Below are 26895 nucleotides of genomic sequence, written 5' to 3' on the forward strand. Positions count from 1 at the left end.
AGTTTTTTTTGTGAATTTCAGAGGCCATATACATGGCCCCCACATCCTGTAGCGGGGTCCCCAGGCTGGGATCTTTTGCGGGCCCCTCGGTCAGGCTTTTAACGGGCCCCCTTCTGCAGTTAATTTATAGCATGAAAAAGTAAAAATATGATGATAACCGTCCCGGGCCCCAGGGCTAGAGCCCTGTCAGCCCCCCCCCCTATGGGGGGGGGCCATGGCCATATATATATATATATATATATATATATATATTCTGTAGAACTTGGACATTTTGAGCATGGAGAGCATCAAAAGACTTGATCTTTTTAAAATCTGCAACTCTTGATATTAATTATTATCAGCCTCAGTTCAATTCAAACGCGAATAGGTGTAAGTGATATAGAAAACTTGCAGTTTCCCTGCATTAACTTTGCTTTGGTCTGATGGTGTTAGACATGAATGTTTCTGTTTCAGACGGACGCAGCTTATATACTGTAGCTGAGAAAAATTAGAAGTTTATTTCTTCTTATAACATATCTTGCTCATGGACAGCATTGTATTTGAATAGCTGACCGATTCCTTTCCCATGAGCACAGCCGTAACTAGGATTTTTGCCATCCCCCCCCCCCCCCACAATTTCAAAATTCGATAATTTTATAACGATGCTATTTGTTCCCACCTAAAATTGCCGCCCCTTAATTTTGCTTCCCAGGGCATTTGTCCCCCCTCTAGTTCCGACTCTGCTCAAGAGGTCATCAGTTGACATCTAGGCTCACCCAGGCCGTGCGAGTCGAGAGGACTCTGATCCTACTGTACCGCACACCAACTCTGGACATACATCGCCATACGCCAATTTCCAAGAAGCGGAGTTGGGTGGGAAATGAAGGTTCCATCCATCGGTGGTTACCTCAGGCTCGGTTGGTAAAGAACTTGCTTCTGACGTTCTATGCCCAGACTCGAACCCATAGACCCTGATGGTAACTTTCATAGTGGAAGACGAGCATCTTACCTCTTCGCCACTTGGGCGCCAAAGAGTCGAAATTCCCCCCCCCCCACGCCACCGAGTCAATGATGGAGCCGGTATATGCATATTATATATGAATGACATCATCATGCCCCCCCCCCCAGCTTTTCATGTCTATCTCCGCCTATGGAAAATTAACGATGTTTTTTGTCTTATTTGGAAGCGCCCATAGTCTAATATTAAACTGCTGCCTCTCGATATGGCGATAATCTCTCTTAAGCGATATTTTTGTGGTCCCCACCCATAGTACCGTTATATCGAGGTTTCACTCAATTCGTGTTGTCAGAGTTGGGCTTGTTTCGTGTTCTTGCTGGTGCTGCCATCTGACTTTTATATTTTGAAGTGAAGATGGTAAATGCTTGAATTTTTCATGTTATGTACGTATCATGTTGAAGATCTACCTGCTCTCTGCGGAGAGACTTTTTCCCAGTCCTTTGGTACTTTTTGTCGCGCCAGGGCCACTTCCTGCACTCGAGGGAAAATTGGACCGGGACCTACAACTTATTGCCGATTCCGAATGGCAACGTTCGACATTTTCCCTTTATTGTAAGCTCATCGAGGGGGGTTGGTGCGCTATCCCCTCGGCGTGGTAACCCCTGCGGTAGCAATCTTTTCCCCCAGGCTCATGTTGTTGCCGTATCTGTTGTACCTGCGCGTCAGGAAAGCGTCTGTCAAGGGCGAATCAGGTATCCAGCTCGCGACAGCTCTAAAACAAGTGACTTTTTTTCACTTGCATTCGCTCCTCGAAGTTGGGAAGAAGCAAAAAACATACTTCCGCCGAGCATCACTGTGCCGTCAACTTGGTTTGAACAAGCAGCAGAGTTCACAAACGTACCTTGGTGAACACACGCGTCCCGTATTTTATAAGTCATATCATTGAGAACCACCTTTTTGTCTAATTTTATTTTTCAGCTGTTGGAGAGATGATCGAGCCATTCTGTGAACCCGCCTCTGAACAGAACAATCCTCCTGATGCAAACACCGATTTCGACCTCATCGGGCGAGTGCTTGGAATCCAAAGATGCTCGATGAAGAAAGGCGAGCCCATTATTGACTTAGAATCACTTCCGAAGTGTCCAGTTCTAAAAAAACGTCTTTTTACTAATTCGGGAGCAAACAGCATCATTGGAACTGATCGAGTTGGTGAAGACATCGAAACTGGATCATTCATTGATCATTTTTGTCGCACCACGGTCATTTTCTTCACACGAGGGCTAATTAGACCGGGACCTACAATTTATTGCCGATTCCGAACGGCAGGCTTGTTTTTTTATACTCGTCGAGGGGTTGGTGCGCTAACACTGGAAACTGGTTCGAAACTGGAAACATCCGGTGAAAACCTAGTTTTTACAAAGTTCTCTCAACTGATGTTCGCAGTTGATACAATTTTTAAATCCATTGACCACATCAATTTAAAATCTCATTGATTCAGCAATTAATGAGTTCCAACAACTGTTTTTGTTTTCATTATGTAGTCGCACACATTTGCGAAATGGTTAGGGGGGGGGGAAGGGTAGGGAAAAGAGAAGAGAGATTGTTTTTTTTTTTTTTTTCTTCACGTTTTATTCTCACGAGGCGAAGGGAACAACCGTGACTGGGCAGACCGGTGGTTGTGTGATGAGATGAGGAACGAAGCTTCACAGGAAAAGCAGCTGTAGGTATGTGAGATAATGTAATATGTTGAACATATTTTGCTCTGTATGTCCGATCATGTCGAATGTTTCGCACTAAAATCGCGTCCACTCCATTACCGTACTTACAATCAACCGCGACGGTCGTTTTTTGAATGTCCATCTTGACCAATTCTCTATATTCGGCGAGTTCCCGTATAATTCTTTTTCCTTCCCCTTCCTTCCACATTAGCTGTGTCAATAGTACTTTGAAATTGTGCAGTTTTTGGTTAAAGACTTTGGAAGAAAACGGTTTGTTTTGCTTATCACGATTTCCGATAAATCCGAACAAAGAAGGATAAATCCGAGTAATTATGTTTTGATTATTCAATGTAAGTAGAAGTGTTTTTAGAGAGAAATTTATTTTGTTGTGTGTGTGTGTATATAAGTCCCATTTAGATATTATATTCTATTAGTTTGCCAAGTTCTTGTTACCAAGAAAAAGAGAGAAGCTTTTCCCTATTTATTTTTATCTGGTAATTTGTTAGAGTTGAATTGAATTCATTGTTTGTTTCGGGAGAACAATCAGCTGGCACAACAGGTAGGACTAAAAATATCTCTTGTTGAATGTCTTGTTGCAAAAAAATAAGGGGAGGGGGGAGAGAGAAGGGAATGAGATTTTTTTGAGAGTTGAAAAAAAAAAATTTCAGTGTTGATCACCTTTAGAGGCACGTTCGTGTTGTTAGAATGAAAATTTTGTGGAACACTTGTTGAATACTTCCTTTTAATTCTTGTACCAAAACTTACTTCGAAATATATATCACTTATATTATAATCATTGTTGAAACAGTAAGTTGATGGATTGAAATTTTCGAGATACACAATTAAGTAACGAAGTCTAATTTTTGGATTTTTTGTATGTTATATTTATCTAAGGAGCTGTAACACTGTCATCTTAAGAGTGTTATGGGTTCGAGGGCCAAGCGATTTTTCTAGGGCTTCCCTATGTGGTTTTGTGTTTTAATTTACATTTTTACACTCAAAAATTTTGTCTGATCGTGTCGAATATTTCAAACTGAAATTGTGCATTTATTTCATTCTCATACTTACGAAACACTCCTACTGTCATTATTTTAAATGACCATCTTGACCGATTCCCTATATTTTACGAGTCCAGTGTAAATATTTTCCTTCCCATAAGCTGTGTCAGTAGCTCTTTAAAATTGTGTACTATGTTAGAGGCTTTGGGAAAAAATTATTTTGTTTATATCGTGATTTTTTGGTTAATCCGAATGAAGAAGGATAAATCCGAATTATAATGTTTTGATCATTTCATGTAAGTAAAGAAGTGTTTTTAACCATTTCTTAATGAGAAATTTTTTGTTGTTGTATGTAATCCCTTTCAGATATTATATTCTATTAGTTCGCCAAGTTTTTGTTAAACAAGTGTTTTCCTATTTATAATTTATCTTTTATTTGTTTGAGTTGAATTGAATTTATTTGATTTATTTCGCGAGAAAGCAATGAGGTGGCACAACAAGTAGGACTAAAAATGCCTTTAGAAATGCATGTTGAATGCCTTGTCAAAGAAAAAAAAGGTGGGGGGAAGGGAATGGGATTTTTGAGAATTAAAATTTCTTTGGCGATTACCTTTCAAGACACATTCGTGTCGTTTCGTGTTTTTGGAATGTATTATTGTTGAACACTTCCTTTTAATTTTTATGCTGAAGCTTGCTTCTAAAATATATCACTAATATAATAACACTGAACAACAAATTTTGACAAAGTTTCTGCGTCCAAGTCATTTCTTATGTTGACTTAACTAAAAGAACTGGATTGGCTGTGGTTTTTTTTAAATGGACACATTTAATACACCTATAACAATACAGCAGATTGAAACACAACGTAAGTGTATAGGAAACAAAATTATACAAAAAAAAACAACACTTATACAGTAAAACCTCTCATTTGTAGACACCAATGGGACAAAAAATTCATCTGTAAAAGAGGTGACTGTTAATCAGGGGTTTGAAAAGAGTACTTTCATAAACAAAGGGGGGGGGGGATTATTATTTGGCCGTGAAAGAGGAGTGGCATTAAGAGGGGTTTCACTGTATACACAAACTTCATCAGTATAGAGGCACAACATTAATATACATAATATAGGCATACATATGAAAACACGACACAAGTATAATCGATCCTGCTTATCACGTTCCTATTTAGAACTTGTTCGCTCAACTTATTTTTGTGCCAACTCTAAGTAATCCTCCTTAATATTTCCTGTTTAGAGCGTTTTCTCGCTTACAGTGTTTATTATGACAGCTTTTTGAAAAAATATTTTAAGTAGGATCCACTGTATATAGAAACAAATGTATTGCAGCATAATAGTACATTTATCAATATCTGACACATACTTTGTTTCGCATTGCGCTTATACTGGATATAAGGGGTATCTCTTACGATTGCCCAATAGTAGTCACCCAGCATCAAGATTGATTATTTTCCCTGGCATTGTTCTATGGTCCTTAACACTTTTTCATTATATAATAATTCTTATGAAGCACTTGTAAACTGTTAAATGGCAATATCTAAAAGAACGAGCGAATAAAACCTTGTCATGGTGATATTAACGTTCAGCAGGTCAAAATCATTTAGAATTGTATATTTTCATGTCAGATAGATTTCATTGTCGTCCAGAGTAATTATTGTTGAAACATCAATCAGTTGATAGATTGAAATTCGAGATAAACAATTAGATAATAAAAACAAATTTTTTGATTTTCTGTCTAAGAAGGACTAGACCAGATATTTTCACCCTTTTCAGTGTTATGATCACCATTTATGTGTAAAAAGGGGGGAAATTGGAATATGGAAGTAAAGTACACAAAAAATTAAAGCAAATTATCAAAATATTGCTGTAAACCCCCTTAACGCTCGTACATGAGTGTAACTCAAGATTCTTCAAACTTTCCTTGATACTGCTTGTAAGCTTGTGCGAAATCTGTCATACTTGTGAATGAAAGCTTTTATATTATATATCCTTGATTGACCCTTATATCCTCAGCAAAAATACCAGCAGCTGCCCGGGTTTTCTCTATATACTGCGAGTGGGGTGACAAATCATTGGAAAGGGATAACCATGTCTGAAATTCATTGTTTGAGAAACACATTAACCAAAGTAAACATTCCAGATGTCATTGTTGAGGTCATTTCAAGCATTTGTCCAGCTTTGAGGCACTTTCGAAATAGCCTGCCATTTAATTGGGGGGGGGGGTCTATTTTATATATACAGCCGAATCCCTCTATAACGAACTCCAAGAGACCGGAGAAATAACTTCGTTGTAACGAAATTTCGTTACAAAGGAATTCCACGTCTTTTCCATTGTCCCTATTTAAACTTATCTGGGAGATTAGAAAAGTGTTCATTTAAACGATATTTTCGTTATACCGGTATTCGTTAAAACTGGATTCAACTATATATATAATTTGGTGAAGATCTATTCTAAAACTGTAAATTTGTTTTTAAAACACACAGACATACAGAAAATAAATTTTATATACTGTATATAGATTATAGCATCATTAGAAATAAATGCGGTGCTATTCAATTGCTATTGGTGTTGAACTGATTCTGATATAATGCAAGTTCTTGAATGCAATTTGAGTGAGGAGCATGGAAGAGCTGTAGCCAAGCATTTCTTTTGGATGGAACAACTGTTGTTTCGAGAACAGGTCCTCAAAAGTAATAGAACAATAGACTTAACTATGTTATTTTCCATATAGGGTGCGTAGGTAACAGGTTGTGTGGCATTTTACTGGTGAACTATTTCGAAAGTGCCTCAAAGCTGGACAAATGCTTGAAATGGCCTCAACAATGACGTTTGGAATGTTTACTTTGGTTAATATGTTTCTCAAACAATGAATTTCAGACATGGTTATCCCTTTCCAATGATTTGTCACCCTACTCGCAGTATATATTCATCCTTGAAAAAGTTTATTAGAAAAGCATTATATTCGACTAAAATGGTTTTCCCGCATTTAGAACTGTTTTCTAGGTTCCCTCCATTTTTCAAATTCAAATATATCTGTGAATCTGGCATTTAGAAACATGGATTTTTTTTTGTTGGCATCAGGCGAGACAGGGAAACAACTTTCTAATTTGATTTTGGGGCACATGGGGACTGTATGAAAAGTTAACTTTTTTTTTTATTTTAGTAACTATACAACCCCTTGCAGCATGAATGACATATCTGAGTACCACACATTATTTGAAAACTTTTCCTAATTGGAAGTATACCTCTAGGATTAACGGCTCACCAGTAAAATGCCACACGTCCCGTTACCTACGCACCCCATATATTGGCCATTTTCTTAACGTTTGGTGGGGAACCCGGCCTTGCCAAGAATGTTTATTCGAATTGTCTATCTCAGGAACTTGTAAGTGCAGAATTAGGCACATACATCATGCTTTTATTAAGTGCTAGCACTTGCAAATAAAAGCTTGAACATGAACATTTGTCTGGGCTTGACAAATCCCAGGTGCCAGGTCACTATGGCAACTAATAAATTGGTATTAGCGTCTAAACTTTTCTATGTGTGGTCATTAAATTATTATCTGAGAACAACACAAAGCTTTTGAAATTTATATCGGTATATCATTCAATAGCGTAAAGGCAGTCATTATACTTCAAAAAGTTGATAGAAATATTGTTCAGACATCGGCTATTTTTCTTAGGGAAAAATGTTTGGCTCCTAAACAAATTGTTCTGACACCAAGATTTATTTGCAATTTGTCAAACCCTAGTCTAGGCCCATGTTTCCTAAATTAGGCCATATTTTCCCTTTAAAGCTGATAGAATGTCCGGGGGGGGGGGGGCTGCAGATAAAGTATAGAATCATGTGAGCTTTCTTTTTTGCAGAGTGGGGGGGGGGGGTACTAGTTTGTAGAATAAAGATTGTGCGTGCTTGACGTTTTTTATAATTTAACGTGTGCCATTGAATTTTTTATATTTTTATTAAGTTTTCTATTTCACTACTACTACTTAACCATGCATGCACCTCATACACATTCCTCTTAAGAATTTCTAATGAATATATACATGCCAGGATGCATGTTCTGAGTATTGTATGGCCTTAAAGTACATATTTTATCACAATTCTGCTTATTTGGTGTTCCGCTGTTGTAAAAATCTCATAACATTCAGAAAAATATTATTTTAGACAATTTTTCGTGAGGAAAAAATGTTTAGCTCCTAACATTTGTCCAGCACCTGTTTTTATTTTTTTCAATTTGTCTGGCCCTGTTGTACTAGGACTGTAGCTCGGACTAAAAACTGATTAAATTGAGCTTAAGGGTTCAAAAGATATTCAAGAAAGGAAGCGGTATCACATGGGAACTAAATAGGCCATGAGAAAAAGTTAAACAAATTATCACAGTACGCTGTTGTAAACTCCCCTTCCCCCTTAACACTAGTGCATGGGTATAACTCAAGGGTCTTCAAACTTTTGCGCTACTGTTTGTGCAAAATTTTGTTTGAATCTGTTCATGTTTGTGCAGTGGCATAGGAGCCGGTGGTGCTGTTGGTTCTCAACCCACGGTAATTTGTAACATGGGTCTGAGCATCCTCAGAATTGATTCAGAAATAAAAATTTTGTATGTAAAGGCTCAAGAGATGAGTACCCGCGGATTCGAAACACTTCCGATATCCTTGCATGTGAATGACCAAAATCGGTGTGTCTAACCGCTGTCTTATTGGACATTGGTTAGACACACCCTTTGGGAAATCAGTCTTGATGATGATGATTAATTATGTATTAAAGTGAATAACCCAGAAAAGTTATCAACTGAATTTTAAACAGAAAGCAAATGACATTTTCTCTTAGTTCAGCCACGATTGCAATATATAACTTTGGTAAAAATTTTTTGATAAGGTTTCTACAAGTATGAGGAATGTGTATATAAAATCATAGTTGGAGAGGTTGGTCTGTTTGTGTTTTTGCTGTACCCTTTCCAACTGCTTAATCATCTATAAACGCTCGACTCAACATTACAATTGAGGCGCACACACACACACCCGACACATTCCAATATCCTTATGGATGCCAATTTCAAAGATTACACAAACAGACAAGTCTTTGACAATGACATAAAGGACTTTGGTATAAAAGAGGGCTTGATGAATCACAACAAAATCTAGACGCCATTCCAAAATAATATTTTAGAAGCCAAACATTTTTGTTTTTCTTGAGAAGAACAAAGAATTCCAAAAAATTTTGTGTTGTCCAGACTCTCAATTTAGTAACCACATATAAAACATTTTAGGCACAATCCTAATTTTTTTAGTCATCGTGCAATCTGGCGCTGGGATTTGTCAAGCTCTGACATAAAGTGATTGAAACGTGTCAGGTGTTACCTATTCTTGGTTTTATTTGTCTTTTTAAACTAAAAAATATTTTGTCATGCAGCAAACATTCCAATGGTGATCCCTCTGGAATAACACCAATGGTGTTATATGTATGAGATCCACAACCGAAAATCGATCATGTAATCACAAATACATATCATTTTTGGGAAAAAGTGATAGGACAAATCAGATGTATTAATATAAACTGCACCACTATTATTTTATCCATATTTTTTATGGGCATCTCTTTTCAGCGGGCTTTTTACCAGGATTGGCAGGTTTTTGACAGTCACGTCAAAAATCCTCCATCTAAAACCTCAAATATTGCCTTTCATTATAAAAATTTCCATTGGAAATACATACGTTAATTGCATGTAATGTTTAAAGTGACTATGTTACACAAAGAATAAATATTTTGACGTCAAAAACCCAACCCTTTTTACCTGTTTCAGCTTTTGTATTTGTATAAAACTGGAGGGGATGTTCTCCAGTTTTATATTAACTTCTTGTGCAGTCATAACAGAATGCAAACAGGAACTGGATCTCTCAGATCCAGCACCATTATCCGAGTATCAAAGGGTTAAAAAGGTGGTGGTGATTGATTTTTCAACTGTTCTTCAAAGCTATGCCCACAGCAGTACCAGTAACATAAAAATTTTCGAAAAAATGTTATCTGATAGTAAATGAAAAGAAAAAATCATTATTTAAAAAATTCACTTTAAATTTTTGCAATTGAGGCAAAACCATAATTGACTACCATAAGATACATTTGTATCTAGGCAAAACGTCCACAGTCTTTCAAGCTGAAGTATTAGCAATAGCCACACTGGCTGAAAGTCTGATTACCAAAGGGTATCATGACAAACAAATTGTTATCTTCTCTGACAGCCAAGCAGCACTATTGGCTCTTGACAGCTTCCTCAAGTTTCAACTGTGTGTAAAATACTGCACTGACATGCTGAATAACTTGGCCGCATTGAGCAACAACATCAACCTTTACTGGGTTCCTAGTCACGTAAATTTCCAGGGAAATGAACTAGCAGACCAGATAGCCAAAGAGGCAGCGAACATGAAGCTATCTGGACCTGAACCTTTCTACCCTGTTTCTATGTCAACCATCAAAGGAGATGTCAAACAATGGATAGAAGACAAACACATGCGGCAATGGAACTCAAGGCAGGACTGCAGACAGGCCAAGCTGGCCTTTGGGAACCCATCCGAATATTGCCAAAAAACTTATCACATTGAACAGGAAACAAATTCGACAGGTTATACAGATAATCACTGGTCATGCTAACCTAGCGAAACACCTACACAACTGTGGCTATACAGATTCACCTATTTGTCCTGCGTGTGGAGAAGAAGACGAAACTCCACTCCACTATGTGGGACGATGTCCCGCCTTCTCTATCCCGAGAAGGAACTACTTCGGTGATCATCAGGTGACACTAAGTGAAGTTGTCAATGCTCCCAGCATTTACAACCTGGTAAATTTTCTCAATTACACTAAACACCTAAATTCATGGTGAGTTACAATTCTGCTTTAACTAGAACTTTCATGCATGACTATTTAATAACTTCATGTTGAGTTCTCAGCCATATCCCTGAGACCTTCTCTGCTCCTTTTCTAAAAGGGCATCACAGACAGGAGCAGCCTCAAATTTTCTGACATGGCTTTACCGGTTGCGGTTCTCCATAATCTCCCATATACAGAGGTTCAATATAATGTGGTAATAGATACCATAACTCTCGTCCCCGGAGCAACCACCAAACCCTGGGTATTTCCACAGAATAATATTTTTCTTCATTTTCACATGACCCACAACTCATGTTGAACCACTTGGTGTTAGAGCAATGGACAAAATTTGCCTAGGCTTTTCCCCTATGGGACGCCAGATGATGATGATGATGCCCACAGCAGTACCAGTAACATAAAAATTTTCGAAAAAATGTTATCTGATAGTAAATGAAAAGAAAAAATCATTATTTAAAAAATTCACTTTAAATTTTTGCACAATTGAGGCAAAGGATGGTATTTTAAATTTATGGCAAGGAAGAAAAAAGTTATGTAATGCCTTTTCAAAAATATTCGAACCTGGTTGATCATTGAAAAAAAACCCATTTCAGTGACATATGTTTGCTGATTTCTGAAATACTCTAGCAGTATTGTCATATAAAAGGCTTCAGTGTAGCCCAGAATGCCCAGAGCTGTTATGCAAGATAACTTCCTCTCATCACCTTTTAGGAGGCTGGGTCTTGTGGAAGAGCATCTTTTATTTATTCAACAAATGAAATAATTATATACACAATATAAATAATTATCGATCAGTTTCGCATATTCTGATCTTGTGTTTTACGTTCTATGCTTTAAGCCAACGATTCTCAACCTTTTCTGACTTGAGGAGCTCTTTTTAGTATATGATTCATATAGCGGAACCCTTTTGGCCTCTTTTTCATCTGTTTATCGAATTTACTGATTTATTTTATTTTCCTCTAGCGGTTGCGGAGCACCAGTTAAAAACCATTGCTTTAGACACAGTGGTAAAATGCACAATCCTGGTCCATTTACTACAGTTTTATCTCTTAAGAAGTGACTGTTGAAATCAGTTATTCTGCATTGTATAGTGCATGTCCTGTGTTAAGATGCTGCGATCTACCTTTGAAATTAGACGTGAGAAACTGATTCAGCGTGCTTTTTTGTGATTGCCATTTGAATGTTGCACGTTTGATGTTTGCATGGTAAGACTAATATGTATAGAAGGTAAGACGGGCTCACATTTGTCTTTCCTCTTCAGAAATCTACCCCACGTGACAGACACAGCACATTTTGTCCCATACTACTACTTCTAAAATGTGCTTTCATATCTTAAACATCTACTCAAGATAGTACACACAAGGATAAGTTCAGGTGTATATGTGTCCTCAATGCATTAATGATATCTGAGATATATATATACATACATTTCATGTGTTCGAAAAATCGTTCCATCTACCGAGCTGAAAACTAAGGTAGCAAATGCCTGAATATTTGTGTTTTGTGACTTGTATTGTTGGTCTGATTGTCCTCTGTGGGCAGACTTCTTTTTACGTGGGAAACCTGTTTACATTTGCACCTAAAAGCTGTAGAATATCAGAAAACCAACTGCAATGGTTACCACTGTGCTGCCCACAGAAAATGGGGGAAATGGATCCCAGACGCATTATACCCGCACAATGGCTATGTCTCATGCTGGTAAATGATGTCAGAGCAAAGGGAATTGTATTCAAATAAATGGGGTAAAGCTATAATTTCTGAAGTTTCATTTATATTTTGGATTACTTCATAAATTGAACATTACTACTGCTTAACCACACGCACCAAACTCTGCTCATATCACCATACACCAATTTACTACTAATTAAGTTAGGTCAGAAATGAAAGCACCATCTATCAGTGGTCGCCTCAGGTTCAGTAAGGAAAGAACTTGTTATCTATGTCCTTTCAAAAGATCAAACCTGCATACCTGGCAGCATTTTGGTAGACAAGCATCTTACCACTTTGCTATTCAGTCACTGTATAAAGTGAATACTAGAAAACTGACTTTGTATACTCTGTAGTGGCAATGTAATGATTTTTAACTTTACATGACCAAATTAGAATTTTAACGAAATTATAAATACTAAATTTAATTATTAGAAAATAATCAAACCATACTATTTAATAGGAAAAAATTCCATAAGTAACCATTGCTGAATTCCTAAAACAAAAAGAACTCTTAAGGATTCAAAAGTCTCTCCCACTCGTTCCAATTCTGATTTGATTTGAGAGGATGGGAACTTTGGTGTTTGTCAGTAACATTCTTTGAGAAGTTGTGATGTCCACTGTTATTTGACCTTCATAATTTACAACTCAAAAAAATGATCAAAAAATTACTTTGGATACCAAATAACAGATCCCTCCCCTTTTTGGAGTTAGATAAAACAAATATTCAATTAATATCTGGCTCTCTTTTTTTTTTTTTTGCCAATTCAGTCGGGTATTTAGCCATACATCTAGTACAAATTCCACACATTTAACATGAACCAATAGAGAAAAGCTATTGCTATTGAGTTTAAAAAAGACAAAAGAATATTTCGTAAATAAGAGCTTGGCGAATAACACATTGCAAAGTTTTCAGAATTTTTGTAAGCGTGTCCCACCAACATAGAAAGAGGTCTTTAAATCCCAGACAAATGAAAAACAATATTATTTTGGACCATTTTTCTCTGACAAACAAAATATATGCTTGGTGCCTAAGAAATTTGGCTGATTCCTAATTTTTATATTTGATTTGTCAGGCTATGGTGTAGATATGTGTTGTCACTCCGCTATTCATGCAAAGTGTAGAAAAACTGGACACCATTATGGATATGAGTTTTTGTAATTAACAAAAATTCATTCTCACATTGTGTCCACTTTTACATTCTACACACACACACACACAAAAAGAATATTGGTATCCTAACTTACATCACGCGCATTCTAGTGAAAAGGTAAAATAAACGGATTTAAGTTTTTATAAAAATTATGTTTTTATAGTAACATCTATTTGCAATATATACCATTTGTTAAATTTGTTTATCCAGATCATATGGCATAAAAAAACTTAATTTGTGTTTTTAACAGTGAAAATCCTGAATAATGATACCCTCTATAACGATATAATCACTTTTATAATATTAATGTCTGGTTCTAATACACTTCCAGAATTGTTAATATATTCCATCTGTAATGATAAATCCTGTAAAATGATGTTTTCCTCTTTTACATTGAGCATCGTTATACCTGAGTTAATTTATTTGTTCTGAATGTAAAATCACGTTATAAAAAATAAATTTAAATCATTCAGAAATACCCTCAATTTTTAAATGAAAAATACCAATTTTTCTTATAAGTAATTTTAAGAAAATTCTAGTCAAACCTTCGTTTAAGAGAAACTTTGAAGAAGGGACACCTATTTAAGGGATAAAAAATCTGGTTCCCTGGGTGTTCCTTATTGCAAGATTCCACAGTATTCTGCTCCAAAATCAACAGAACATTGAAAATTCATTTATTCGGCCCCGATTAATAATCATTCCATCTCTAAGGAAAGAAACATGGCTTGTCATATCCACCTGTTTGCACAGAATGTGTAGTAAGTGTGCTTTTAATTGAAATATGAATGTATAAAGCTATTTGGATAATTTTCTAATAGGGCATATATTAAACAAATTTAACGAAGCGATTTCACTGAAATTTACATGACTTTTATCTCACACCAGCTCCAGTCATAAATCGCTGTATGGCAATTTCTAACCAGTGGAGTTCGGTGGGAAATGAAGGCGCCATTTATCGGTGGTCGCCCCAGGCTCGGTAGATAAAGAACTTGTTTCTGGTGTTCTTGCCCGGATTCGAACCCGTAGACAGGACCGTCATTTCAACTTTTTCTGGGGGGGGGGGGGCAAAGAACATGTACTAAATGTATGTATATACTTTATATACCATTTCTAATGTATTTTCTAAAGCCGAGGCAATCGCCCTCCTCTCAAATGACTGGCCTGCCCGTGTACCTTGACGGTAACCTTCATAGTGGAAGATAAGCATCTTATCATTGCGCCACTCGGGCCAGGACTGGTTAAGTAAATTAATTGCTAGTGTAGATCAGGGCTTGAAAATACCAATCCCAGGTGTCAGGTCGCTATGGCGAATAGAAAATCGGTTTTGGCACCTAAAATTTTCTCAACACGATTGCTGAATTGGAGTCTAAGGATAACGCAACACGTTCAACACTTTACAGCAAGAAGAGGTTCTTCAACCTTTTCCCATTCGCGAGCCATGCCTATACCCATCATTAAAAGAAAAGTGGCCTTTCGGTAAGTTTTACAAATGTGTGCCTAAAATCAGGATAATTGTAATCCTTGACTGGTTCGTATAGGGTGCTTATTCGAAACGTTGATCAAGTGCTGCGAGCATGAAATCAGACTCGAGCTTTGAGTACTTTGGATGCTTCAGGGAGCAAGCACCGTGGTTCTCGCGAGTAGCAGGTTGGAAATGTCTGATTTACAGTGTTCTTTAACATGGTAAATGCCAATGTCTTTTAACATGGTCTCAGAAAAGTCTTATTTAGGACCGTTTTTCTTTGAAAACCATGGTTGGCTCGTAAGAAATACTGCTGGTAACTTAATATTTTTTTCTATTTTTTGAAGCCCTGGTGTAGATATTTTGCTTTCAGTCCCACTAGAAGGTTCGAGGTTCAGTATAATTTTTTTTTCATATTTTGACATTTTTTTTTTTCATTTTTAAGTGCATTTCATGCCTTCTGAGGTTATTGTAAATATAGTGAAGTTTATTGAAATCGTGAGAGAAATTGGAATGCACTACCGTTTAATTTCTTACTGTCATCTATTTTTTTCCAGTAGTTGAAATTTCAAATTATGAAATTCAGAGAAATCGCTGATTTTTGAACTATTCGTTTGGGAATTTTTAATATTAAATTTTATTAGTATATTCATTCCTTTCTGAGTATAAAATATTTCAATCTCGGACAATAACCAAAATTTTCACAAAGGTATGAAAAATATGTTGATTGTCTAACTACAATTGAATCTCCTTGGTTCAAATTTATCTTGAGATTCTGAAGAGATTTAAACCTAAAGAACCACCATATAGTGGAGAGAATTAACTGCACTGACAGCAGAGCTTGTCAAATCAAATTAAATAGTTTTAGGAGCCAACAGCCAAGTATATATGTAGGCGTACGCAGAATTTTCTCGAAGTGGGGGGGGGGGAGGATCTTAAATTTTTTTCCCTGCAAAATAACACTATAATCTCGGCTGGGGGGGGGGGGGGGGTTAGAACCCAACTCCCCCTGCGTACGCCAATGTATATATATATTTTGTTTACGAGAAATGGTCCGAAAAATAAAATTTTTACTACATTTCCGGGAGTTGGTAACCCCCTTTCTCTATGTCGTTGTGTGCACACTGACGTAAATTCAGAAAAATATTTGTTCTTTGACTGAAATTTATTAATCACGCGTAAAAAATTGTAGGCGCCAATACTAATCTTTTAGTCGCGATGGCCTTCTGGTACGTGGGATTTAGCAAGTTCTGTAGTTCAAACTGCATTAATATCTCTATCTTCGGATCTAATCGTTCTAAATCGGAACGTTCTTTACCGAGCACGTTCATCTTATTAAATATTTAGATTGCTTTGCAAGAAAATAAGAATTTCGCTACGTTTTTTTCACATTTTTCCTGTATGTACGTATACAGTGGATCACACTTATAACTAGAGTCCGGAAGTTTGGACACTTAAAATGGTCGAAATAGGCAGGCAAATAAGCACTAAAAAAAGGCATTTATAATTTATGGAAGGAAGGGAAATATAACTAAAAATGTATTAAGGGGGTCCAAAAACTAGCTGAAAAATTGGTTGCAGTTAATCCGTCTACTGTTTTTAATATGGTTCATAATAACTGAATTATTATCCAAGTTAAATTGATTTCAAGTCCAAAATAAACTGTCAGTAGACCCTCAGGTTAGGTGAATTCCAAGGCCACCATTACCAGACGCGGAGCTAGTAGAGAAAATGATATGTGGGGCTCCTTCGAGTTGTATTATTTAGAATAATCATCATTTTTATAGTTGAAACATAGCTACTTTGTTCTTTTTGTTGTAAAAAAAATTAACGTTTATTCAACGTTACCACATATGCGGGACTCCTTTAAGCGCGGGACCTTGTGTAGCCGCATCTGCCTTTATGGTGCAAAAAAAAATCAAAACAACATAGAACCCAGAGCCCTGTCTGTGTCTATCCTGATGAGCTCTTGTGACAGAGTCAGCTGTACATGTACAATACAGTCCAACGCCTGAGCGAGCCATATTAAGTGAGGCATGTGGAGAAACAAATTTCTAGTATTTTCCTCTGCTTTATGGGCTGTGTTCGTCTGAAACAAAATCATTCGCGTTTAACACCATTCGGTAAAATCACAGTTAAGGCACAGCAACACCAAGAGATCTCTTTATCTCTCAGACCATTTATTCGCGTTCAAAATGGGGCAAGAGGAGGGGGGGGGCTTTCTTATAATTGTTACTGAGAGTTAGAAAATTTAAAACAAAATAATTCTTTTGTTCTCAATGCTCAAAATATGCAAGTTTTGCAGATTATGAGCTCCGAAATTCACTGATCAACTTAAACGTCAGCAGCTATGTCCAAATAGGCATTTATAACAATAATAGTTCAAAATAGGCATTTTTGCAAAAAAAGTTTGAAAATAAGCAAAAAGAGGCATTTACGGGCATTTTGCCTGAATTTCCGATCTCTACTTATAGCATTTATCCAAAAACCGTCATGAAAAAACGTTGTACGTACTAAGTGGGAACGTTATTAGCGGAATCCACTGCATTGGATGTTTACCCTCTCGTTGGGAATGAAAAAAGCAATTACCTAAACTGTCAGTGTGTGGAGGAAGACTTAGAACCTGAGTCAATATAGTTCGTATATATATATATTTTAAGTATTTTTTTTTTTAATCCAGAAATTAAAAATGGGCGGTCTACGTCGCTGCTGGTTAGACAAATATTGAAAGTTCGCAAAACAAGGAATGTTTACCGCGACACATCCACTTTCAGAAAAGATCTAAATTTGGGTCCTACTTCACTGACTTAAGAGGGTGACGCCGAGAAAAGCATAAAATAAAAATTCCGTAACCCGGTATATGAAGTCATCATAAAACGTCGAACAAATAACAAACATGCTTTTTTTTTGTGGGTTACTCCTATGTATACAATCAAACCTGCGCTTTTTTTTTTCCTTCTCGGTCATCATTTCCTACACTCAAGACCGGAAACGAGATCTATATTCAGATTGGGAGTGTTTTCTTGCTGCGCTGAACAGAAAATTTAGATTTAAAGAAAAAGGCCATTTTTTTTGGAGGGTGGATTAATTACAATTTTCTAACTACAGGAGTGTCCAGATCAAACAATGAAACCTCGATATAACGCATTCTGTGGACCAAAAAAAATCGTTGTATAGGGGTTATTGTTAGTCGCCACCAAATTTATGCTGTTGTTGGTATCTCTTCTGGATTCGTATTGTTATTTAACTCATAAAATGTAGTTATATTTATTTATTCGCAACAAAAAATTGATTAGTTTATTGGTAAAATTCAAATAGTTGTTTCACAATGTGATAATGTAAAGTGATTCAACGTACAACATTTTCGTGTCTCACACAGAAGCTAGCTTCATGACAACTTCATTAACACTTTCGGAGGGTAGATCTAGGGATTAAATTTTGAGCGAAATATTAAAAATATCAGTGTAGCTTTTTTGTTTTAAAGTCTCCTCAAACAATACCGTTATAAAGGGATTTATCATAGTAAAGAATATCGTTGTATCGAGAGGAGTTTAACATTAGACTATAGGCAACTATAATAAGATTTGAAAAAATATCGTTGTATCGAGTATCGTTGTAGTGAGGTTTTACTGCTAATTTCAAAGAACGATTAAATATCAGTAATGTCATTTATGGGGTGGTGATATCAATAAAATTCGACAGCCCAACTATGAGAGTTTTACGACAAGTTTTCTGAAAGCGTCATTACCTACGCTGCCATTGTTACGAGCAAACAAAGAGAAAAATGGTGTCACCACAGGAGAGAAAGCGCAAATTGTTCTGCGGAGAAAGATGTGTTTTAGTTCTCTCGTCAAGCGATCGACGATGTGCCCGATTTTCCCCCCTCCAGGATCAATTTTTCAGATGAAGCACCAAATGATGTGTCCAACAGGGCAAATAAGCGCGATTGCCGAATTTGGGGCTCAGAAAATTCCTACGCAATTTTTGAAGTGGAAAGAGAATCCTCAGTGTGAGGTGCACTCTTCCATGTGATATGGCTACTAAGCCATTTTATTATTATTATTTGTTTATTTTTTGAGAGACATTTGTGACAACAAGCATTTACCTCCGAATATGTTGCACCGTTATGCAGTTCCCGAAATGCAATATTTCCAGCCCAATGTTATCTTCCATCAAGATGGTGGTTCCTCTTCGTGCTGGCGCACGGATGTTTAATCAGTTTTGGGTATAACTGTCTCAAACCGATGGATCGGACGCAGTGGGCCAATAGCCTGGCCATCCCCAAATCACCAGATATCATTACACTAGATTTCTTTTGGGGATACGTTAAAGACTTCTCGTTTGCAGTAGTAAGATTCCCCCACTGGCATCATAGTGGTGGGCGACTGAAGTTGGTTTCCTGTGGTTCCCAATTTCGAGGCATGAAGGTCAGCCGATCTTCCCGTTAAAAAGTCTTGCCACAGATAGCAACACCGGTAGTTAGAACAAATATTCAGTTATTACTAGGGCTTTGTCTTTGCACATAATTTTTTTTTTTTTTTTTGCATATTTCGCTATTTTTACGTGATGGAGCATATTTTCACAATTTTAAGGCACATTTTGCATATTTTATAATTTTCGATAGAAAGTGAATTTTTTCCTCGGTATTCCATCGATTGAGTTTTGCGGTTGCTGTCTCTGAGAAGACTTCCCGGAGCTAGGATTTTTTTTTTTTTTTTGGTATTAAAAATGAAACGTCTTCGTTGATTGGTGAAAAATCCTGAAATTCAGCTTTTTCAACCAATCAGCAATGACATTGAATTTTTGGAGCATAAAAATACTAGCCCTTCAAGGACACTGGTTTGTGGTTGTAAATCGATTAATCATCTGCATTGTTGATGGTAACTCGTGGGAAAAAATACCGTACTTGGCTACTTATTTTCACCTATAAATGGCAGCTCTATTCTGAATTTTTAGGGGAAAAACTTACTCCAAAGGGAAATTTTTCAGAAAAATTTTGGCTGGATGAGATTAGTTAGTAAAATGAGGAATTTTTGCTCATACAAAAATAAGTAATGGTTCAAAATAATTTAGACTACATCAACACTTCTCAATATCACATTATTTTGCTAAAACTAATGTTATTTGAGATAGGAATGAAAAATTTTTAGGACATATTTTTCGTTTTATAGGGCATATTAACAGTTTTTTAAGAGTATAAATACATTCTTTATAGAGCATTTTTTAGAAGTTTTTAGAGCATAAAATCCTAGCCCTAGTCATTACACTTCACTCATGATTTAAAAAATAGATGACGACTCTAAAAATTCACAATACTAGATATGCACTCGGCATATGCACGCTCTCGGCACAACTACTTTCGATAGTAAATTGACTAGTGCGATAGACCGGAGTTGTTCTTGGTTTGAAAAGAAAGGAAGATTCACGATCTGCAAGAACTCCGTACCAGAATAACGGAAGTTGTTGCTACTGCTAGTCTGCTAATGCTGCAGAGGACATGGCTGGAAGTCGACTATCAGTTGGATATTATCCGTTCAACAAAAAGAGCACTGGTTTCTCTAAAAAAACTTTTTGAGTGTCACTTTCTATTTACATACTTTTCTTATCCTTCCCAACTTTTTGTAAAGTTTAACAAAGTCTGAGAAACAGGGACATTTGAACCGGGCACCTCCTGCATAATATTCAATACTCATAGCCCTTCTCTCAATTTTCAGGGGCACAATTTTATCAGAGATCCAAGATCACACTGAATTTGATGTGATGATAGTTTGTGTGTTGTCTTATCTCCGTGATTTTACACATTTCTCGAAGCTTCCTATCCAGTAGCTCAATTTTAACAGCTGTGGTTGAGATATGATTTTGTTTATTTGTTTTTCCTCACAGTTATTGTATCATTAGTGGGTGCACACATAACACACAGCTAGTGGTATCTGCTGTATATGATTGACATATTTGTGGATAACTTGTTTTTTCCCCCGTAAAATGTCTCATAGTTTTTTTTACTTTTCTGATTTTACGATTAGTGAGATCTTTCACATTGCGATGAGATAACATTCCGTTATCTATTTAAAAAAAAAACTATCTGATAACAGTTATGGTTGGTCATTTTTATGTTTGTGTTAATAAGGTGAATCCCAATTATTTTTGAGAGTCGGTTTCAGTAAGTTAAAATTTTTTAGTTCTATCCCATGGAACAGTTAAAAATAATAGCTTTGCTTATCAAACATTAATGAGCAGTTAAATTCATTGATGGCATAATCCTACGGGTAGTCGTGTTTATTGAATTGATTGATTCGAGATAAAACTCCCTTGAAACTTCTTTATGTGGCAGGAATCTTCAACATTTTTTCTCGTGAAGTTCTCAATGATCAGTGCTCTTGAGTTATGGGTTCATAAAGTTCGATCATATGTTAGACTCGCCATATGGGTGCTCTCATAACCACCAGCATGTCTGAGAATAAATCTCAGCCTTTGGAAAAGGTTAAAGGTTCCTGTCCTATGGAATCGCACAACTGGTAAACCTTTTATTTTAAATCTGGTCTTGAACCTTGATCTTTTCTTCTATTCGAATTATAACGATCGTTTGTTCGAAAGAAAAACTTCTTGTTTGCATTTTGTTAGAAGTTTACCTTTACCGTCGTTGGTTTGATCGCTTTTGGCAAATTTTCCGGAAATACTAATTGTGCATATACAGGGTTTATCCAGACTTTTTTGTAAGGTCGTCTTTTTGTCAAAATTTTCCTTATTTTTGTGAAAAGGGCCATTAATTTTGTAAAAAATAAGTAATTTTGTAGGAAGCGAAATAATCTAGTTAATCTATCAGAAAAGAAATGAAATGCCAAATTTATGGTTTCATTAATTTTTATTTGTGAAGGGTTCGGAAAACAGACCCAAATTTTGGCTGGACAGACCCCTGATATACTGTATAAGATAGGCGGGTTTTTCGTTTGCGAATTTTCTTGGATAAGTTTTAATTAAAAATCATTCTGAACATTTTCAATTGGGTAAATTGGCTTTTAAATTTGGCTTTTATTCTATTAATTTAAGGGTTGTCACGAGGATTGAAAATTTCGATTTTAAAAATATTTCATTTAATTGCAAATCAAATGCAAAAACTTTCGTGTCAATCGATTGATCGTTTCTTTAAAAAAAAAAAAGAAGAGGTAATGGATGAGATAACGTGAAAAAATGTTCAAGAAACAAACTTTGAACGTGTTTTTTTCTCCGATCGAATTTCTGAAGTTTTTGCAGTCTATTAAGATTAAAGATTAAGCAGCCCGCGTACGATTTGAAAAAAAAAAAACTACTGCACCGTAAATTCTGAAATTTTGTAGGAATGTTTATTCGACGTGTATTAGTAGCACAAACCTCCGATTCAACAATCGACCAGTGGGAAGTACTTTTGAAAAAGAAATATTAAGATTTTCGAAATTTATCTTTTTTTCTAAATTTTTAAAATTCATTAAATTCCTAACGGTTCATTTTATTAAAGCCGGCATTGCACTGTAAAAGTTTGACAAAAAATAGTTTACAAAACCTGGAAAAAAAAAAACCACTAATGAGCCTATTTGTTACAATCGCTCGAATGTAATCGTCATGCTTATTGATTACATTTTTCAAGTTTTATAAAAGAACTTTTATCAGACTTTTATAGCGTAATCCCGGGCCTAACGTATGTCATAAGTATTGTAAATTTTTTTTTTTAGAAATTTTGGTGTATGAGCTCTTTTTATCTTACGGGCAAGCTCAAAAACTGCGATCTGAGAAAATCGCGTTTCAAGTGTTTTTTTTCTTGTATTCATTTACACTATAATATTTTTTTTTCGATTTTAGAAGAAAAAAATTAACAGATTGGTACGAAATGGTTTGTATTTGATTTTCGTCGAAATGGAGAATTTTTCAGTCATTTATGAAAAGTCGACTTAAGGGGTCGTGGCAACCCTTAATAAGTTAAGAAGCAGACTGTGTGCGGAAAAGAAAAGATGAAACGGCAAGAAAAATTACAAGGTCATATTTCAATGTCTTCAAGTCATGAATACTTGCATATTTCTACGATTTTTAGTTCATAAAAATCCAAGCCCTAGTAATGAGTAGGCTATATTAAGCTTCTTCTGGCTGAAGACATGCCTAGTGTAAACATTATTAGTTTTTTCCTCAAATTAAAATTACCGCATGGACACACGTTGAAAAGAAGTTTCGAAGAAATATGTCCGAGGAGAAGTTTCCGAGCATTTCGATCCGACGGGCAGTCGATTCTCACCAGCTTGTTATTATTTTTAAGGGCGAAGAAATATGCTTCGCTGTAAACAAATCTCGTTCACAATGCGTTTTATTAGTTCATGCAGACATTGATTGAATGTCCAGACATAGCTCAATGGGCTTTCACCATAGACGTAATCAATACCCCGTTGTGTGAGAACAAATGAAGGTTCGTTCGGTGTTTTGTATTACCTAAATGAAAAGCCTCCTCTCTTTTCGTGCGTGTTGTGATATTTGCTTGTTTTAGGGCTTCTAGTTTTTTTTTTTTTTTTTTTTTCATGATTCTTTCTCGAAATTGCATTTCGTAGATTCAATTATTTGTGATTTGATATGGTAAAAGCACGAATTTTTTTTTTTGTTAACGATGAATCTTAGTTTGATGAGATACTACAACGTTAAGAGAGAACTCTGTCTAGGTGCGTGTCTGGATAAAGTTTGACTGTTTTCCTCTCCTCCTGAACAGAGGCGGATTTATATAGGTCTTTCCTCCAGTAGGTTACGCAAATTTTGCTTCTCTTCTCCCATTCTAGTCAAATTTGCTTGACCCCTCATTCTGCGAATTTGCCACCTTAGGCTATATGCCGCTTATCTCCAGCCCCTGTAAATACGCCTGTCTCTATGGGTGATTGATATTCACCAATATGTGTGTGATTTAAACCATTGGTTCTCAAACTTTTGCCACCCGCGACTCCCTTACGCAATTTATGACTCATCTACTGCTCCCAGAAGGAGTTTAGTAGATATTTTCACTAAAAAAAAGAACCACTTCTCTCTCTCTCGAAGCGTAAATAGGCACATAGATTAATGTCTAAAACTCGTCGTGACACACACTTTGAGAAATACTGGTTTAAACAATAGTCACAATTTTTTGGATAGGAAATCGACACGGATTTGTCAAAAAAACTGAATGCGTGTCGATCTCCTCTCCAAAAATCGTTGACTCTAGTTTAACTCAGGTTTTGGTCACACTCATACTTGAGTATTTTCTTGGGTCATTTTATGGTCACTCTTTTGGTCGTTCACTGACCTGATTCTTTGCCCCCGGAAAGTCTCTCACTTACACTTTTTTCTGGGTCACACTTTTGGACGCTCACTGATCTGTTCCTTCTTAAGTCCCTTTTTGATTATTCACATGCTTGCACACACTCTAGGCCACTTTTAGTCATTCACATGCTGGCACATTCTTATGGTCACTTTTAGTCATTTACATGCTTGCACACGTTCTTGGTAACTCTTTTGGTTGTTCACTGGCTTTGTCTGTCCCATGCTTTCACATTCTCTGTCACACTTTCTGGCAATCACTGAGATCCCTCACTCTTCAGGTTACTCTTTTAATCACTCACGTGCTTATACACACTGTTTTGGTCGCTTACTGCCTGCACACCGTTGTGATCGCTCATGTGCTTGCACGCTTTTTTTTAATTGCTTACATGCTTGCACACACTCTATGCTCTTTCGGTCGCTCTTCGACCTGGTCCCACCCTCTGTAGGTCAATCTTTCGATTACTCACATGCTTTCATACTGGTCTAGTCGTTCACATGCTTGCTCACAATCTAAGTCACTCTTCTCGTCACTCGCATTCTTTCACACTTTCTTGGTCATTCAATGACCTAGTCCCTTGCTCTCTAGCAGAAGTGAATTTATGGTTTTACCACCTTTGACCTATAAAAGTTTTATTGCTCTTCTCCTATTCTCTAATTTCCTTTACCTCTCACTCCGCAAATTTGTCGGCCAGGGCCGTAACTAGAGTTTTCCTGCCGGGGGCAAATATGATTGTGCCACCGCCCTCCCACAACTTTAAAATTCAGTAATTTTTTTGTTCCTAAAACTGCCGTCCCCTAAATTTTTCCGCCTGGCCCCCGATATGCCACCCCCTCCTCCTAAATACGTTTCTTGCTAGTGAAATACTCGGCGTGCCTTTCTCAACTGATAAATATACGTAGTGGTGCTGATGGATTTTTTTCCCCCTTTACCCGGAAAATATTCTAAAGAAATGATGATAAAACCAGAATGGGATTTCTTCTTGGAAGTAGCTTCAATATACGGTGAGAGTTCGATATTACGAGTGCGGCTTATAACGAGAATCTCAGTATAGCGAGTGATTGTCAAATAGCTAATAACTGATAATCGTGCTTAAAAACAACTCCGATTTGCTGAAAAATGTTGACCAGTTCATACAGCCGTGAAAGTGAGCACTTGAGGCTTTTAATTGTTCAATTAGTCGACTAAATCGTTTTGATGATACGAAATTCTGTTCGAAAAAATTCACTCATCCCTTTCAGACCCCAGTGCCCCAAATGTGTGGGTTGCCTTTTCTCATTGTAGGATTTTTTTTTCTTTTGACCTCAGGGAGTTAAGCCTGGACTTTTAAAGGATTGTGTGAGTTTTGAGTTAGAATAGGGTGAATATATGAACATCGGGAGCTTTCATCAGAGGGCAGCGCTTAAGGAGGTTTTTAAAATGGCTTCCCCTGGGGTAAATTTTGATTTCTGGAAAAAAATTGTACGTGAAGGTGAGTATACCCTGCATCATCTTGACTGAAAAAATTTGAACGAAGTGAATTATTTCTTCACAAAAAAAAAATGAAAAAGATTTTCTGGCATTTTTATGCTTTTAATGCATTTTTTGAGTATCAAAAAAAAAAAAAAAAAAAAAATTAAATTCCAATTAATGAATGGTCGGACCTGAAAGGGTTATTAGAGTCCGTTATAACGTCAGTTTTCCTCGTGATTGTGAACCGTTGTTGTAACGGACTTTTATTGTATTTGTGATTCGATGAAGTCGAATCATGGATGTGTTTCTTTTATTAACTATGAATCTTAGTTTGATGAGATTCCACAACTACAACTAATAGAAAACTCAGTCTAGGCGCGTGTCTGGATGAAGTTCAGCTGCTCTCTTCTGCTGAAATACTTCACGTGCCTTTCTCAATTGATAAATTGTACGTAGTGATGATGGAATTTCTTTTCCTTCTATAACCGGAAAATATTCCAGAAAAATGATGAAACTGGGATGGGGTTTCTTCTTCCAAGGAGATCTGATATGTTTTTGTACGCCTAAAAGAGAAGAAGGGTGGGGGGGGGGGGGAAGGAATTTTCTTTTGGAAGAAACTTCTCACAAATGCTATTACAGAACAGACTGAAAATATGCCTCACAACATATCTGGAAATTGAAAAAAGAAAAAAGTTCTGTGCGCAAGAAAACACTTTTTATCGCTGGCAATAGCAGCAGCGGCTGAGCAAGAGGTACCATATGCTTCTTGTCACTTATCATCATTTACCTTATGATCCTCTTTGCGATGAGAACACACACACTTGAAAAAAAATCCCAAAGGGAATCTGTTTTTTTTTTCTCACTGTGTTTCTATCGTGTGGGGAATGCGGAATAGAGGAGGGGCCTCTTAATCTCGTTCGTATATATGTGATACGTATATATAGTGTAGTAGTCTAGCCATCTACAAGAGAGAGGCCACAAATTGCCTGTTGATCCTCTCTGCGTTGTTTCGTAGACGCATAAGCGGCAGTGGGTGATATTGCTTATGCATCCATTCCTCTCTTTTAGCTGATTAAATCGTGCCTCGCAAGAAAATTGGGGCTACACAACATGGCTGGTTGCTCCCATTTATGCATTTAATGGCGATGCTGCTATAGACCCCAGGAAAGAGAATGAGTGAAAGCAAGGGGAGAATTACGCCGTCGTTTGTGATCGTATAATAGAAATTCACAGTGTTTTTATACGATTTTTTGATGATTGGGTTA

At 36.6% G+C, this 26895-nt stretch overlaps 1 protein-coding gene across 6 annotated transcripts in view; it reads left to right on the plus strand.

Annotated features, from left to right (window-relative positions):
- The first annotated feature begins 2556 nt into the window (after positions 1 to 2556).
- Positions 2557 to 26895, plus strand: part of LOC149069012 (poly(rC)-binding protein 3-like) — a 111977-nt gene continuing 87638 nt past the window's right edge. The window contains exon 1 of one of the 6 annotated variants that reach the window (XM_089251200.1): positions 2557 to 2661. The gene's annotated coding sequence lies outside the window, so the exon portion shown is untranslated. Of the gene's footprint in view, positions 3006 to 3391; positions 3463 to 26895 lie in introns of those variants that run through there. The other 5 variants (XM_089251195.1, XM_089251201.1, XM_089251196.1 and 2 more) reach the window with 5 other exon arrangements.

The sequence above is a fragment of the Pholcus phalangioides genome, unplaced genomic scaffold (genome assembly GCF_987345545.1).
Source record: "Pholcus phalangioides strain wild (caught in Gottingen) unplaced genomic scaffold, Ppha-v1.0 ptg000024l_1, whole genome shotgun sequence".
Classification (NCBI taxonomy): domain Eukaryota; kingdom Metazoa; phylum Arthropoda; class Arachnida; order Araneae; family Pholcidae; genus Pholcus; species Pholcus phalangioides.